This window comes from Arachis ipaensis, chromosome B8 (assembly GCF_059453495.1).
Source record: "Arachis ipaensis isolate K30076 ecotype BB chromosome B8, ASM5945349v1, whole genome shotgun sequence".
NCBI lineage: Eukaryota > Viridiplantae > Streptophyta > Magnoliopsida > Fabales > Fabaceae > Arachis > Arachis ipaensis.
Genome location: NC_142443.1, coordinates 36,117,341 through 36,132,742, shown reverse-complemented (window position 1 = coordinate 36,132,742; position 15,402 = coordinate 36,117,341). Strand labels below are relative to the sequence as shown.

The 15,402-nt window shown below is 39.9% G+C and overlaps 2 non-coding genes across 2 annotated transcripts; one reads left to right on the top strand and one right to left on the bottom strand.

The window, feature by feature from the left end:
* Positions 1–4,876: 4,876 nt before the first annotated feature.
* Positions 4,877–4,983, top strand: LOC148547694 (small nucleolar RNA R71). Its single transcript, XR_015897947.1, has one exon. It is a non-coding gene; the product is annotated as a small nucleolar RNA R71 (small nucleolar RNA).
* Positions 4,984–12,322: 7,339 nt separating this feature from the next.
* On the bottom strand, positions 12,323–12,426 carry LOC148547693 (small nucleolar RNA R71). The gene has a single exon (XR_015898635.1). It is a non-coding gene; the product is annotated as a small nucleolar RNA R71 (small nucleolar RNA).
* Between the last annotated feature and the right edge of the window lie 2,976 nt (positions 12,427–15,402).

Genomic DNA, 15,402 nt, shown 5'->3' with positions numbered 1-15,402 from the left:
AGAAGGTGGTTAGGGAATTTTGAAAAAGATATGTCTTAAAATTAAAGATACTTGTAAAAATAAACAAATAAAAGAAAAAATTTGAAAAATATATGATTTTAAAATTTGAAGATTGAAACTTTCTTAGTAAGGAAACACCAAACTTAAAATTTTTCAATCAAAATAATTAAATAGTACAAGTAATTCGAAAATTATGAATAAGAAAAGAAAAAGATTTTGAAAAATTTTATAAAGGATTTTTGAAAAAAAAAAAAAAAAGACAATTGAAAAAGATTTAAAAAGATAAATTTTAAAATTGAAATTCTAACTTAACTAACAAGAAACTACCAAATTTTAAAAATTTTGACTAAATCAACCTAGGTAATTCGAAAATGATAAGTAAATAAAGGAAAAGATATTTTATTGAATTTTTGAATTTAATGAGGAAAGAGAAAAACAATAAAATGACACCAAACTTAGAATTTTTTAGATCAAAACAAAGAAAGCAAATAAAAAAACTTTGAATGTCAAGATGAACACCAAGAACACTTTGAAGATCAAGATGAACACCAAGAACAAATTTTGAAAATTTTTAAGAAAATAAAAACACAAAGGACACCAAACTTAAAAATTTTTATACTTTGGACACTAATAATTCAAAAATGCACAAGAAAAACAAGGAAAGACACAAAACAAGAAAAACTAAAGATCAAACAAGAAAAATAAACAAGAACAACAAGGAGATCAAGGAAGAACAAAGAACATGTATTTCGAAAAATTGAAAGAAAAATAAAGGCATGCAATTGACACCAAACTTAAAACATGAAACTAAACTCAGACAGAAAACTAAATTATGAAGTTATTGGTTTAAAAATTTTCGAAAAGAAATTTAGGAAAATAAAATAAGAATTTTAAAAAATTTTTAGCAAGAACAATAATAAAGACTCAAAGACAAATCACAAATTAATAAATAAAAATAAAAATTTTTTGAAAGATTTTTAAAAGAAAATAAAAGACTCAAATTTAGTTACTCTAAACCAACCAAAAAGGTAAATTCTTCCTAATCTAAGCGACAAGATGAATCGCCAGTTGTCCAAACTCGAACAATCCCCGGCAACGATGCCAAAAACTTGGTGTGGGAAATCGTGATTCACACTTTTCACAACTCCGCACAACTAACCAGCAAGTGCACTGGGTCGTCCAAGTAATAAACCTTACGTGAGTAAGGGTCGATCTCACGGAGATTGTCGGCTTGAAGCAAGCTATGGTTATTTTGTAAATCTTAGTCAGGAGATTAATGATAAAAATGATTTTTGTCTATGAAACGTAAATAACATGAAATAAATGGTACTTGTGATTCAGTAATGAGAAACAGGCTGAGGTTCCGGAGATGCTCTGTCATCTGAATCTCTGCTTTCCTACTGTCTTCTTCTCCAAACACGCATGGCTTCCTTCAATGGCAAGCTGTATGATCCTCTCGGATGAAAAATACCAGGTACGATCTTTGCACGGCTAATCATCTGTCGGTTCCCACTAGCGTCGGAATAGGACCCTTGTCCTTTTGCACACTGTCACTGTGCCCAACATTTGCAGGTTTGAAGCTCTTCACAGTCATCCCTTCCCAGATCCTACTCGGAATACCACAGACAAGGTTTAGACTTTCCGGATCCCAGGAATGCTGCCAATTGGTTCTAGCTTATACCACGAAGGTTCTAACCTCCGGACTTAGTCCGTAGATTAGAAACTCAAGAGATACGCACTCAAGCTGTCGTCCAATGACTACGTTGAGCTCAGATAGAATGGGAATGGTTGTCAGGCACGTGTTCATAGGTTGAGGATAATGATGAGTGTCATGGATCATCATATTCTCCATATTGAAGTACGAGTGAGTATCTTAGAATAGAATCAAGCGTGGTTGAATAGAAAACAGTAGTAATTGCATTAATCCATTGAAACACAGCAGAGCTCCTCACCCCCACCTATGGGGTTTAGAGACTCATGCCGTAGAAGATACAATATGAAGTTTAAAATGCCATGAGTTGCAAAATGAATCTCTAAAAGTAGTTTTTCTACTAAACTAGTAACTTAGATTTATAGAAAATGAGTAACTAAGTGCAGATAGTACAGAAATCCACTTCCGGGACCCACTTGGTACGTGTCTGGGCTGAGCTTTCAAGCTTTCACATGCATATGCCCAAGGTTGGAGTTAAACGCCACCCTGGGTGCCAAAATGGGCGTTTAACGCCAAGAATTGTGCCATTTCTTTACGCCGGAAAGTTTTAGGCTGGCTTTGAACGTCAGTTTGGGCCATCAAATCTTGAGCAAAGTATGGACTATTATATATTGCTGGAAAGCCCAAGATGTCTAATTTCCAACGCAATTGAGAGCGTGCCAATTGGGATTTTGTAGCTCCAGAAAATCTACTTCGAGTGCAGGAGGGTCAGAATCCAACAGCATCTGCAGTCCTTTTTCAGCCTCTAAATTAGATTTTTGTTTAGGTCCCTCAATTTCAGCCAGAAAAGACTTAAAATTACAGAAAAATACACAAACTCATAGTAAAGTCCAGAAATATAATTTTTGAATAAAAACTAATAAAAATATAATAAAAAGTAATTAAAACATACTAAAAACTATGTAAAAACAATCCCAAAAAGGGTATAAATTATCCACTCATCAGCGATCAAGCATCTGATCAATAAAGGGCAAGGAGTAGTGATCCTTGTGAGTGGCTTGGTTGAGACTCTTAAAATCAATGCAAACTCTCCATGAATTCTGCACTCTAGTTGTCAGGAGCTCTCCATGCTCATTCTTCACTGTTGTGACTCCAGACTTCTTGGGCACCACTTGTACTGGACTGACCCATTCACTATCTGAGATGAGGTAGATAATATCTGACTTGAGGTGGGATGGAAGAGGTTTTAATTCCAATGTATGCTCATAGCTAGGCTCTGGATTATCTGGAACTAGTGATAATGGCGAAGTGTCTTCATTATGTTCAGAGGGTATCCCCACACTTGGACCTTGCTCCATGTGCTTCTCTTCTACTTCTTCTTGGTGAGCTTCAGCTACAGTTTCATCAATGATGTCGCACTGGAAAATAGAATGATCTTCCGGAGGGTGCTTCATAGCTTCATTTAGACTGAAACTCACTGCTCTGCCATCTATCTCAAAGGAGTAAGTTCCTAAGAATGCATCCAGCTTGAACTTTGAAGTCTTCAGGAATGGTCTTCTAAGCAGGATTGATGATGGTCTTCCTGAGCCATTAGGGGGGCATTTCCAAGATATAGAAGTCAATAGGAAATGTGAGCCCCTTAATGCTCACTAATACATCTTCAGCAATTCCAACCACTGTAATAATGCTTTTATCTGCTAACACAAAACGAGCTGCCGACCTTTTTAAGGGAGGGAGCCTCAAAGCATCATATATAGACAATGGCATGATACTAACACACGCTCCTAAATCACATATGCAGTCAGAAAATATTACACCTCTAATGGTACAGTTAACCATACATGGACCTGGGTCACTACATTTTTTAGGTATACCTCCCATTAAAGCAGATATAGAACTACCTATAGGAATAGTTTCTCGTTCATTAATTTTATCTTTATGTATGCATAAATCTTTCAGAAACTTTGCATATTTAGGTACTTGTTGAATAACATCAAAAAGGGGAACAGTTACCTCAATCTTTTTGAAAATTTCTACCATTTTGGGATCAAGTTCCATCTGCTTCCTCGGCTTCCTTGAAATGTGTGAAAATGGGATTTGAATGGCGCCACATGCTGCTTCTGCATCTTTTGGTGCTCCTTTCCTTGGCTGAGCTACTTCTTCTTCAACCATGTCTTGTACTTCCTCTTCCTCTTCAGCATCTTCCACTTCAACTATGTCTTCAACTGGGGTGTGTTCTTATGAGCTTGGCTCCTCCTGGTTCCTCTCTTGCAGTGTGGTTCCGGACCTCAAAGTGATGGCATTGATGCCACCCTTGGGGTTAGGTAAGGGTTGAGAAGGAATTCCACTAGAGCTTGAAGGTTGGTTGGTGGAAGCAGGTAATGAATCTATCCGGGAGGCGAGAGCTTGTAAAGTGGCATTCAGACCATTTAAAGTAGAGTTCAGTGTAGTCTGCATGTCTTGTTGTCCTTGTGCAAGAGAACGAAGCATCTCGTCATTTGATGAGGAAGGAGAATAAGTGATCTGAGGGGCCTGTTGTTGGTTGTGCTGGGGTTCTTGGGAATGCCTTAGGTGAGGTGCTCTGTAAGGTTGGTTCTGGTTCTACTGTCTGTTGTTGTTATTCCACCTCTGATTTCCATTGTTGTCTGTGCCTCCTCTGTTATAGTTGTCCCTCCAGCCATGGTTGGAATTATCTCTCCAGCCTTGGTTGGAGTTGTCCTGCCACCCTTGGTTATAGTTCCCACCTTGGTTGTAGTTGCCACCTTGCTGATTGTATCCTTGATTCGGGCGGTCATAGAAATTATGAGTAGCTGCTACAGTGTTGTCCTCTTGTTGGAGCTGCGGACACTCATCAGTATAATGACTATAGTCAGCACATATTCCACATACTCTTTGGGGGACCAACTGTTGGCCTTGTTGTGGTGGGGGGACTGTTGTTGTTGTTGTTGTTGATTCAACTGCATTTGCTTCAGTAGGTTGGTCATTTCACATATAGCTTGTGAAACGGCAGTAGTCTCACTGCTAGAGGAAACCTCTGCAACAGTCTTTGAGTGGTTGTTCCTGTGCCTGTGATTTCTAGTGGACTTAGCTAAGTCGCTGATCAGTTGCCATGCTTTATTTGCGGTCTTGTACTTTTTCAGAGAACCATTACTAGCACCATCTAGTGTAGTCTTATCCCGAGGCTTCATGCCTTGAGTGAAGTAGCTGATCAACACTAACTTGTCAATCATATGATGGGGGCATGCGTCCAAAAGGTTCTTGAAACGCTCCCAGTACTCATAAAGAGTTTCTGATTCACCTTGAACAATGCAGGAGATCTCTTTCCTCAATCTATCTGTAACTTCAGCTGGAAAGTATTTTTCCAAGAATTCTCTCCTGAGCGTATCCTAGTTGGTGATAGTTGCTTCAGGTTGGGAGTAGTACCACTCTCTCGCCTTTTCCTCAAGAGAAAATGGGAAGGAGGTTAACAGAATAGAAGTTTCATTTGCACCATGACGCCTAACAATAGAACAGGCTGTCTGAAAATCCCTAAGATACTTGATGGGCTCCTGAGCAGGTAAGCCATGAAACTTGGGCATCAAGTTAATTAGTGCAGTTTTCAGTTCAAAATCTGTAGCCAGAGTTGGATGATGCACTTGTGATGCACGGAAAACTTGTCTCGTAACAAATTTCCTTCGGCAAGTGTACCGAATTCATCGTCAAGTAAAAACTCACAATAGAGTGAGGTCGAATCCCACAGAGATTGATTGATCAAGCAACTTTAATTAGAGGAATGTTCTAGTTAAGCGAATCAGGATTTGAGTTGAGATTTGCAGAAAATAAATGGCGGGAAGGTAAATAACAGAAAAAGTAAATGCTAGAAATAAAGAGCTGAAAGTAAATGACGGAAAGTAAATTGCAGAATTGTAAATGGGAATGGGATAATTGCTCATAAAAGTAAATGACAGAAATTAAAGAGAATGGGTAAGATCAGAAATGGGGAGTTCATTGGGCTCAGGAGATGTTGCATTCTCCGTATCAATGTCATTTTCATCTCTTCCTCAATCAATGCATTCACTGATCTCCTTGGCAATCTTAAGTGATCGAATTACAATTCCTTGTAATTCAATCTCTCAAATCTTGATCAATAGCCAATTCCTTGGTCAATTGCTCATGAGAAGAGATGAAGTATGGTCACTGATTATACCACATGCATTTCCCAAATCAAGTGTTGAGAGGATTATAGTCACATATCCATCCAAACCTAATTTGGTCCAGCGAGAGAAAGCATTTCTAGCATGATCTCTTCATTCCTTTTTCAATGTTCAGAAGAGATCCAAGTTTGAATAGCTTCTTTTCCAAGATAACTATCCAATTGGATGAAGATCGAAAGCTTTCAAGTAAAATCAAGAGAACAGATAGAAGAAGAATAATGAAAACTAGTATTGATCCATCAAATTACAACAGAGCTCCCTAACCCAATGAAAGGGGGTTTAGTTGTTCATAGCTCTGGAAAATGAAAGCAAAGATGGAGAATACATTATGAAAACAAAACTAGAAGTGAAGAGAATAGTAAAATACAGAGAGTAGTTCCCTCAATTTTCCAATCTCCCTAATCAATTCAAAGCTACTCCTATATATACTACTCTTCTGATCTTCTAGTTGGCTCTTCAAGTCTTGGGTATGGGCCTTTGGATCTTCAGTTTGAAGCAGTTATCTTCTTCATTGGGCTTAGCTTTACTTGCAGAGAGAAAGTGTGAAGTGGGCAGGGACTTTAGCTCAGGACGTTAGTGGTGTTAACGTTAAGTGAAAATGTGGGTTCGAGAACGTTAGTGACAATCACCTTTTTCACTAACGTTCCTTACCCAAGTTAGAGCCACGTTAACCTCAACGTTAGTGGCACAAACGTTGCCACTAACGTTGCCTCTTGGTCCTTCGCACACGTTATTGGGACTTACCTTTCCCAATAACGTTGAGAAGCCTCCCCCTTCCTTACGTTAGAGTCCACGTTAACTTAGTTAACGTGGCTCTTAACGTTAGCTTGCCAACCTTCGAGAACGTTAGTGACACTTACCTTTGTCACTAACGTTCCAATGTGCCCCTATCTCCCACGTTAGAGTCCACGTTAACTAGGTTAACGTGGCCTCTAACGTAGCAATGCTAGCCATCTCCAACGTTAGTGACAAAGGTGAATGTCACTAACGTTGGCTCATCATCTCTCTTCTTCACGTTAGTTTCTACGTTAACTAAGTTAACGTGGGAGTTAACGTGGCTCATTGTGGCTTGTGTGGTTCATTCCAACGTTAGTGACATAGTTAGGTGTCACTAACGTTGGCGATCATATACTTTCTCCACGTTGGCTTCCACGTTAACTAAGTTAACGTGGGAGTTAACGTGGCTTATGGAGGCTTGGCCAACGTTAGTGACAAAGGTGAATGTCACTAACGTTGGCTTCTCTTTTGCTTCTTAACGTTAGAAGCCACGTTAACTAAGTTAACGTGGCAACTAACGTGGCCACTTATGATCTTGGCCCAACGTTAGTGACAAAGGTAAGTGTCACTAACGTTGGCTCCATTTTCTTTCCTCCACGTTAGAGTTCACGTTAACTTAGTTAACGTGACTCTTAACGTGGGCTATGATGGCTTCGAGGACGTTATTGGCGATTACTTTTCTCATTAACTTTGCAAGCTAGCTCCCATTCCTACGTTAGATGTCACGTTAGTGAGACTAACGTGGCTGCTAACGTGGTTCTTCCTTGCTTCCTTTGTCCTGAAATCAAGCAATAAAGTGCATCAAACTTCTAGTCCAAGTCATGGGAAATGTAACATCCAATTTGTCATTAATTTCATGCAAAATCCTCATGAAATCATGTAAAGTGCACAATGTATGCTTGAATCCTCTAAGGAAATGCATGAAACTACCCTAAAAACAGTACAGAAAAGGTCAGTGAAACTGGCCAAAATGCCCTGGCATCACAACACCAAACTTAAAGCTTGCTTGTCCCAAAGCAAGTACCGGAACAAGAGAATGATGAATGGAATGCCAATAGAAATGAGTCATTCTTGTGGAGGTCATGTCCCTGGTTTTATGGTGGTTTCATGCATAGCAACTTAGGTTCATTCCTGGCTTTCAGACCTTTATCATGTACTAGAGTACTCACTGTGATTGCATCCCATGAGACTTTTATTCATTGATCCTTTTGTTGTCATTTCAGGGCTTATTTGTGTTCTTAAGCTAGGTGCTCTGTAAGGGAGCAACTCTTTAAAATAAGCTTTCAGCCAACACTCCCGAACCAGTTGGTTCAAGGTGCTAGGTGTTGAAGCACCCCTAAGGACTTACTTCCTCAAGTCTCTCCCCCATACATACACACCACAGGCACATGGTTTGTTTATTTTCTTTCTTGAGACCTTGGTGTCCAGCACCTCTTTGGGTTACTAAATGCTCTGTAGTGGGGGTTACTCTTGATAGTGGACTTTCAGCTGATAATCCCGAGTTAGTTAACCCAAGTTACCAAGTGATAAGGCACCCCTAAGAGCTTATTCATCCAAGTAAATCCCTCACACAGGAACACCACAGACACATGCTTCAAGATTAAAACCATTGGTGCCTAGCCTTATTGCTTACTCTTTTTCTTTTATTTTTCCACTTTCATTTTTCTTTTCCCCTTTTTCTTATTAGGATCTTGTTATTTAGTTAGTCTCATGGGGTGTGTTCAAAGCATAGTATTCATGACAGATAGTTGTCCTCCCACCTTGTGGTTGAACCAACTTAGCTAACTTATGATCACACCATAAACTCATGAACTTACTCCATAGTATGAACTCCACTCTGGTCTTTTGAAACACTCATTCTCTTTTTCATTTGATTTAAAGGAACAAGCATACAAGTAAGCAAAGTGATGATGCATTGACATAAGGACTAGCAAGCATAGACCTCTTCAACACAAAACTTAAAACATAAAATTAAAAAAAGTTCAAACTATCATGGAAGCATGTTCTATTTCATACAAGATCTTCCTTATTTAAAGCATGGAAAAAGATGGACCAAAGAAGGAACTCCACCACCTTTTACTCGTGTGGTTGCCCATGCTCTCCTCCTTGCTTGTCCTCCTTGTGTCCCTCTTGAGTGCTCGTACTCCCACTCCCTTTGCTTTTTCCAATCAACTTCTTCCAGAAACCACCATCTTCCATCTTCTTTTTTAGTGTTTTCTTTTGCTGTTTCACCTTCCTCTCTTCTTGTTCTACAAAATCTTTTTGGACCTCATCATATGTAGGGATGGCATAGTGTAGATGATGCATATGACTAGACATGTAGTTCAACTTGGCTTGAGTGTTTACATTGAACTCCTCCCTATGTAGTTGTCGTCCTTCATTAAGTACAGTGAACTCATTGAATGCTTTCATCTGAGCTATTTGCCGCTGATTGAGTTCCTGCAAATGCTTATCTTGACGTTCTTGCCTCTCAGTAACTTGGTGGATGGCTTGAGTGAGCTGGTGATGCCAGGGCATCTTGGCCAGTTTCACTGACCTTTTCTTTACTGTTTTTAGGTTAGTTTCATGCATTTCTTTAGGAAATAAGCTAGTTTTGGGTAGATATTCACTTATGCCTTGATTCAAGCATACATTGTGCATTTTACATAATTTCAAGAGGATTTTGCATAAGTTTAGTGACAAATATTATGTTGCATTACTCATGACTTGGACTAGAGCTTTGATACACTTTATTGCTTGATTTCAGGACCAAAAGGAAGCAAGAAAAGGGGAGGTAACTTGCAAAGATAATGAGAAAAGTGATTGCCAATAACACTCTAAAAAAAAAGCCATCAATGCCCACGTTAGAGAGTCACGTTAACTAAGTTAACGTGAACTCTAACGTGGAGAAGAGAAGTTGAGCCAACGTTAGTGACACTTAACATTGTCACCAACGTTGGCAATTACTCATAAGTGGCCACGTTAGAAGCCACGTTAACCTAGTTAACGTCGCCTCTAACGTTAAGGGGGGAAGAGAAGCCAACGTTAGTGACACTCAACATTGTCACTAACGTTGGCCTATGGTGCAAAGTACCACGTTAACTCCCACGTTAACTTGGTTAACGTGGGAACTAACGTAAAGGATGAAGAGTTGTCGACAACGTTAGTGACACTCAACATTGTCACTAACGTTGAAGCAACCACAGAACCCCCAAGAGTCACGTTAACTTCCACGTTAACTTGGTTAACGTGGAAGCTAACGATGAGGAATGAAGGATGAGCCAACGTTAGTGACACTCAACATTGTCACCAACGTTGGGATGGCTAAAGATGGCCACGTTAGAAGCCACGTTAACCTAGTTAACGTGGACTCTAACGTGAGACCTAAGGGCACATTGGAACGTTAGTGACAATGTTAGATGTCACTAACGTTCTCGAAGGATGGCAAGGGCCACGGTAGAAGCCACGTTAACCTAGTTAACGTGGGCTTTAACGTGAAGCAAGAAGGGGCACACTGGAACGTTAGTGACAATGTTGAGTGTCACTAACGTTCTCGAAGGTTAACAAGGCAACGTTAAAAGCCACGTTAACCTAGTTAGCGTGGGTTTTAACGTGAGGCAAAGGGGTGCATTGGAACGTTAGTGACAATGTTAAGTGTTACTAACGTTCTCGAACTTATATTCTCACTAATTATTAACACCCCTAACGTCCTGAACTAAAGTCTCCGCCCACTTCGCACTTTCTCTCTGCAAGTAAAACCAAGCCCAAATAAAGAAAGGAACTGCTTCAAACTCAATATCCAAAGGCCCAAGACTTGAAGAATCACACTAGAAGCTGAGAAGAGTAGTATATATAGGAGTAGCTTTGAATTGAGAAGGAGTTCTGGAAGCTGGGAAAAAGAGAACTACTCTTTGTATTTTACTTTCTTTACAATTTCTAGTTTTATGATGTATTCTCCATCTTTGTTTTCATTTTCAAGAGCTATGAACAACTAAACCCCTTTCATTGGGTTAGGGAGCTCTGTTGTAATTTGATGGATCAATACTAATTTTCATTATTCTTCTTCTATCTTTCCTCTTGATTTTACTTGAAAGCTTTCGATCTTCATCCAATTGAGTAGTTATCTTGGAAGAGAAGCTATTCAAACTTGGATCTCTTTTGAACCTTGAAAGAGGAATGAAGAGATCAAGCTAGAAATGCTTTCTCATGCTGGACCAAATTGGGTTTGGATGGGTATGTGACTATAACCCTCTCAATACTTGATTTGGGAAATGCATGTGGTATAATCAGTGACCATACTTCATCTCTTCTCATGAGCAATTGACCAAGGAATTGGCTATTGATCAAGATTTGAGAGATTGAATTGCAAAAAATTGTAATTCAATCACTTAAGATTGCCAAGGAGATCAATGAGTGCATTGATTGAGGAAGAGATGAAAATGAACTTGATCCGGAGAATTGCAACATCTCCTAAGCCCAATGAACTCCCCATCTCTGATCTTACCCATTCTCTTTAATTTCTGCCATTTACTTTTATGAGCAAATCCCTCATTCCCATTTACAATTCTGCAATTTATTTTCAGTCATTTACTTCCAGTCCTTTAATTCTAGCATTTACTTTTCTGTTATTTACATTCCCGCCATTTTATTTTCTGCAACTCTCAACCCAAATTCTGGATTCGCTCAACTAGAACATTCTTCTAATTAAAGTTGCTTGATCCATCAATCCCTGTGGGATTCGACCTCACTCTATTGTGAGTTTTTACTTGACGACAAATTCGGTACACTTGCCGAAGGGAGATTTGTTGAGAGACAAGTTTTCCGCGCATCAAATTTATGGCGCCGTTGCCGGAGATTGATTGTGCATCAACAATGATTAAACTGGAAGATCACTAGATTGACCATTTTTATTTTGTGAATTTCATTTTTCTGTTTGAGTGATTTACTTTTTGTTTTAGTTAAACTTCTTCCCTTCCCCCTCTACTCTTTTGTTTTTCTTTGTTTTTTCAATTCTGTTTGCTAACCCACTAACTGTTTGATATATTGCATCACCCACAACTAACAGCAATTCTGACATAAATACTGTCTGCACCTATTTTCTTTGCTTGCACTTGTTGGTTGTATGACAGGGAGAAGAAGCGGGGCTTCAACTTCCTTTGATTCTGAACCTGAGAGAACCTTCCTTAGACTAAGGAGGGAGGCAAAAGAAAAACGTGTAGTTAGTGCTGAAGAAGAGGAGGAACACTTTGAGGAATATTTTGAACCTAACATGGAAGAAAACATGGAAAATTATCATGAAGAAGAGACTCACAACTATGGCAGAGGAGGTGGAGCAAATCATGCTGGGGAGGATAGAAGAGTTTTGGGCTCTTACATCAATCCAAACCCAGCCAATTGTGGAAGTAGCATCCAAAAGCCAACAATCCATGCCAACAACTTTGAACTTAAACCACAGCTCATCACCCTTATTCAGAACAACTGTTCGTTTGGAGGAGGTGTTCAAGAAGACCCCAATCAACATTTGACCACCTTCCTGAGAATATGTGACACAGTGAAATCTAATGGTGTTCATTCTGACGCCTATAGACTGCTCTTATTTCCCTTCTCACTCAGGGACAAGGCAGCCAAGTGGCTGGAATCCTTCCCAAGGGAGAGCTTGACAACTTGGGAGGATGTGGTGAACAAATTCTTAGCAAGATTCTACCCTCCTCAACGAATCAATAGGCTGAGAGCTGAGGTTCAAACTTTCAGGCAACAAGATGGTGAAACTCTGTATGAAGCATGGGAGAGGTTCAAGGACTTAACAAGGAGGTTTCCACCTGACATGTCCAACGAATGGGTCCAGCTACACATTTTCTATGAAGGGCTCTCTTATGAGTCAAAGAAGGTCGTAGGCCATTCATCTGGAGGATCCTTGAACAAGAAGAAGACCATTGAGGAAGCCATAGATGTTATTGAAACAGTGGCAGAAAACGACTACTTCTATGCTTCCAAAAGAGGGAACACAAGAGGAGTGATGGAGCTAAACAATGTAGATGCTCTGTTGGCCCAAAACAAGCTTATTACCCAGCAGCTGGCTGACCTCACCAAGAAGATGGAGAGGAACCAAGTAGCAGCAATCTCATCTTCATCAACAATCCAAGAAGGAGTGAATGAAGAAGCAGAAGGGAGTCAGGAGCAAGCCAACTACATTGGGAATTCACCAAGGAAAAACTATGATCCATACTCCAAGACTTACAACCCTGGATGGAGAAACCACCCAAACTTTGGGTGGGGAAGTGAGCCAGATCAAAACCAAGACCAGAGACGTTACAACTCCAACAACAATGCAGCTCACCAGCAATTCACCCAGAGGACATCTCAACACCCCCACAACAACACGTCTCCACACACTTATCAAAACTAAAATAGCACATCTACTCCGAATCACTCATCAATTGATGACAAGCTCTCTAAGATTGAAGCCTTACTTGAAGGAATATGCCAAGAGATTCAAGAAAATAAGGTGTTCAAAGAGGAGGTGCGAGCCAATATTAAGAACCAGGGAGAGACCATTAGGAAGCTGGAATTCCAGGTGGGATATTTAGCTGAGAAGATTCCCAAACTTGCTGATAGCTTCCCAAGTGACACGGAGAAAAACCCCAAGGGAGAAGCAAAGAAAGTAAGATGGGAAGATTGCAAAATGGTCACTACAAGTGATCAGGAGATTGAAGATAAGCAAGGCAAAATGTGCAAACAACCTGAAGCCAACTCAACAAAGGAGGAGGATAGAGATCACAAAGAACCAGAAATCTCACAACAAAAGCTGCTGAAGCTCTATGCACCATTCCCTCAACTGCTCAATGGTGCTGTGGGAAAAAGAATATACTCAAGGTTCCTAGACTTGTTTGCATCTCTGCATGTGAACATACCATTCATCAAGGCAATTCAACAAATGCCTGCATTCATCAAGTATATGAAGGAACTTCTTCCCAGGAAAAGCTCACTCAAGGGAGGGCAGACTATAGTGATGAACAAGGAATGTAGTGCCCTTATTCAACCTGAGTTGCCTACAAAAAGAAGAGACCCAGGAAGTTTTCATATCCCTTGTGCCATAGGTGAAACTATGTTCGATAGAGCACTATGTGATTTGGGGGCCAGCATCAACTTACTGCCTTTATCCCTGGTGAAGAGGCTGCAGATTAATGAGATAATGCCCACAGATGTCATTATCAGACTGGCTGACAAAACTCAAAAGCAAGCAATAGGAGTGGTGGAAAATGTGTTGCTAAAGGTTGGGAAATACTTTCTCCCAATAGACTTTGTCATTCTGGACATGGAAGAGAGTCACACTCACCCAATCATATTGGGAAGACCATTTCTAGCTACAGCCAGAGCACTTATCGATGTAGAGAAAGGGGAGCTAATATTGAGAATCCATGATGAACGACTCAGCTTTAATGTCTTCAAACTCTCACAAGAAACAGATCAAGAGGACAAGGAATTGAGTACAGATGATAATGAGACACTGAAGGAGGAGACAAGCACTGAAGCACAGCCAGTTCATTCTGAGACCCCCTCAATTGATAAACAAGGAAAACAGCAATTGCCACAGCTCAAAGAAAAGTTGGAAGAACCTAAACCTCTAGAGGCATGTGAAGACAACATCACAACTCCTTGGAGAAAAAAGGTCACCAAGGGGAAGGCAACCTCAAAAGAAACAAAGAAGAAGGTACCAAGGAAATGGAGGAACAAGAAGATCCCTACGGAAGACTTCTCTCCAGGGGATAGAGTTGTCTCAGCTTACTTCCCAGATATTCCCCCTAATCTCCCTACTGTACCATCTCAGTTACCTAAGGTCTTCACTATCAACAGAGTTCTTTCCCTGGAACATGTGGAGATCATTGATCCAACCAATGGATACAAGTCCACAGCAAGAGGGGAGGACTTTAAGCACTACCAACCACCCTGATGAAGGAAAAACGTCAAGCTAGTGACGCTAAAGAAGCGCTTCATGGGAGGCAACCCATGGTTTATATGTTTTTAAAATAATGAATAAATCAATGTTTATGAATTTCAACCCAAACTTGACAAACAGTTGGTGAAATCTTTATCATGCAGTATATAGTGAAGAACAAGTTTGGTGTTCAAAGCAAACCAAGATGCATGCTAGTCTTGGGAGCTTTGAACAAAACTTTTCATCACATTGCTTCAAACTAAGTTTGGTGTCACCCCATGGTGCCACCAAAATGCATATAAGGACCCACCAATAGTTAGTTAGTTAGTTAGTTGGAATTCATAAATAAACAATCAAATCATTTCTTCCCTTGTATTCTAGCCGTAGAGTTTGAATTTTTTTTATGATATTAATTTCCTTATTTCAAATCTTTATAGGAAAGGAAAAGAAGTATGAAAAGGGATTGATTGGACAATTAAATGGGGGAGATTTTGCCACTTAATGAAGAGCACTACACACATGTCTCAAGAGGGAACGCATGGGGAAACGCTGCCATGCAACATTGGAGAAAGAAGACCCTTGAAGACCGAACCAATCACTCTTATTAAGTGATGATCCTTGTCTTTCCTTCATAAACAACCCCATCCGTCCATCTAGTAAACATTCATGCAATCCACACCCTTCATTCACTCATGATTTTCTTATATAAGTGAACCTTAGTGCATGCCCACTCCTCACATTCAAATCCCCACTTTCCACACTTCTGTTGGCACACTAAACCCTTCATCACATATTGCTTTAACTAACCCACTCTTCATCTATCCGAAGCCTCAAACCCCCTCAAACAACAACTCAAGTCATGGCAT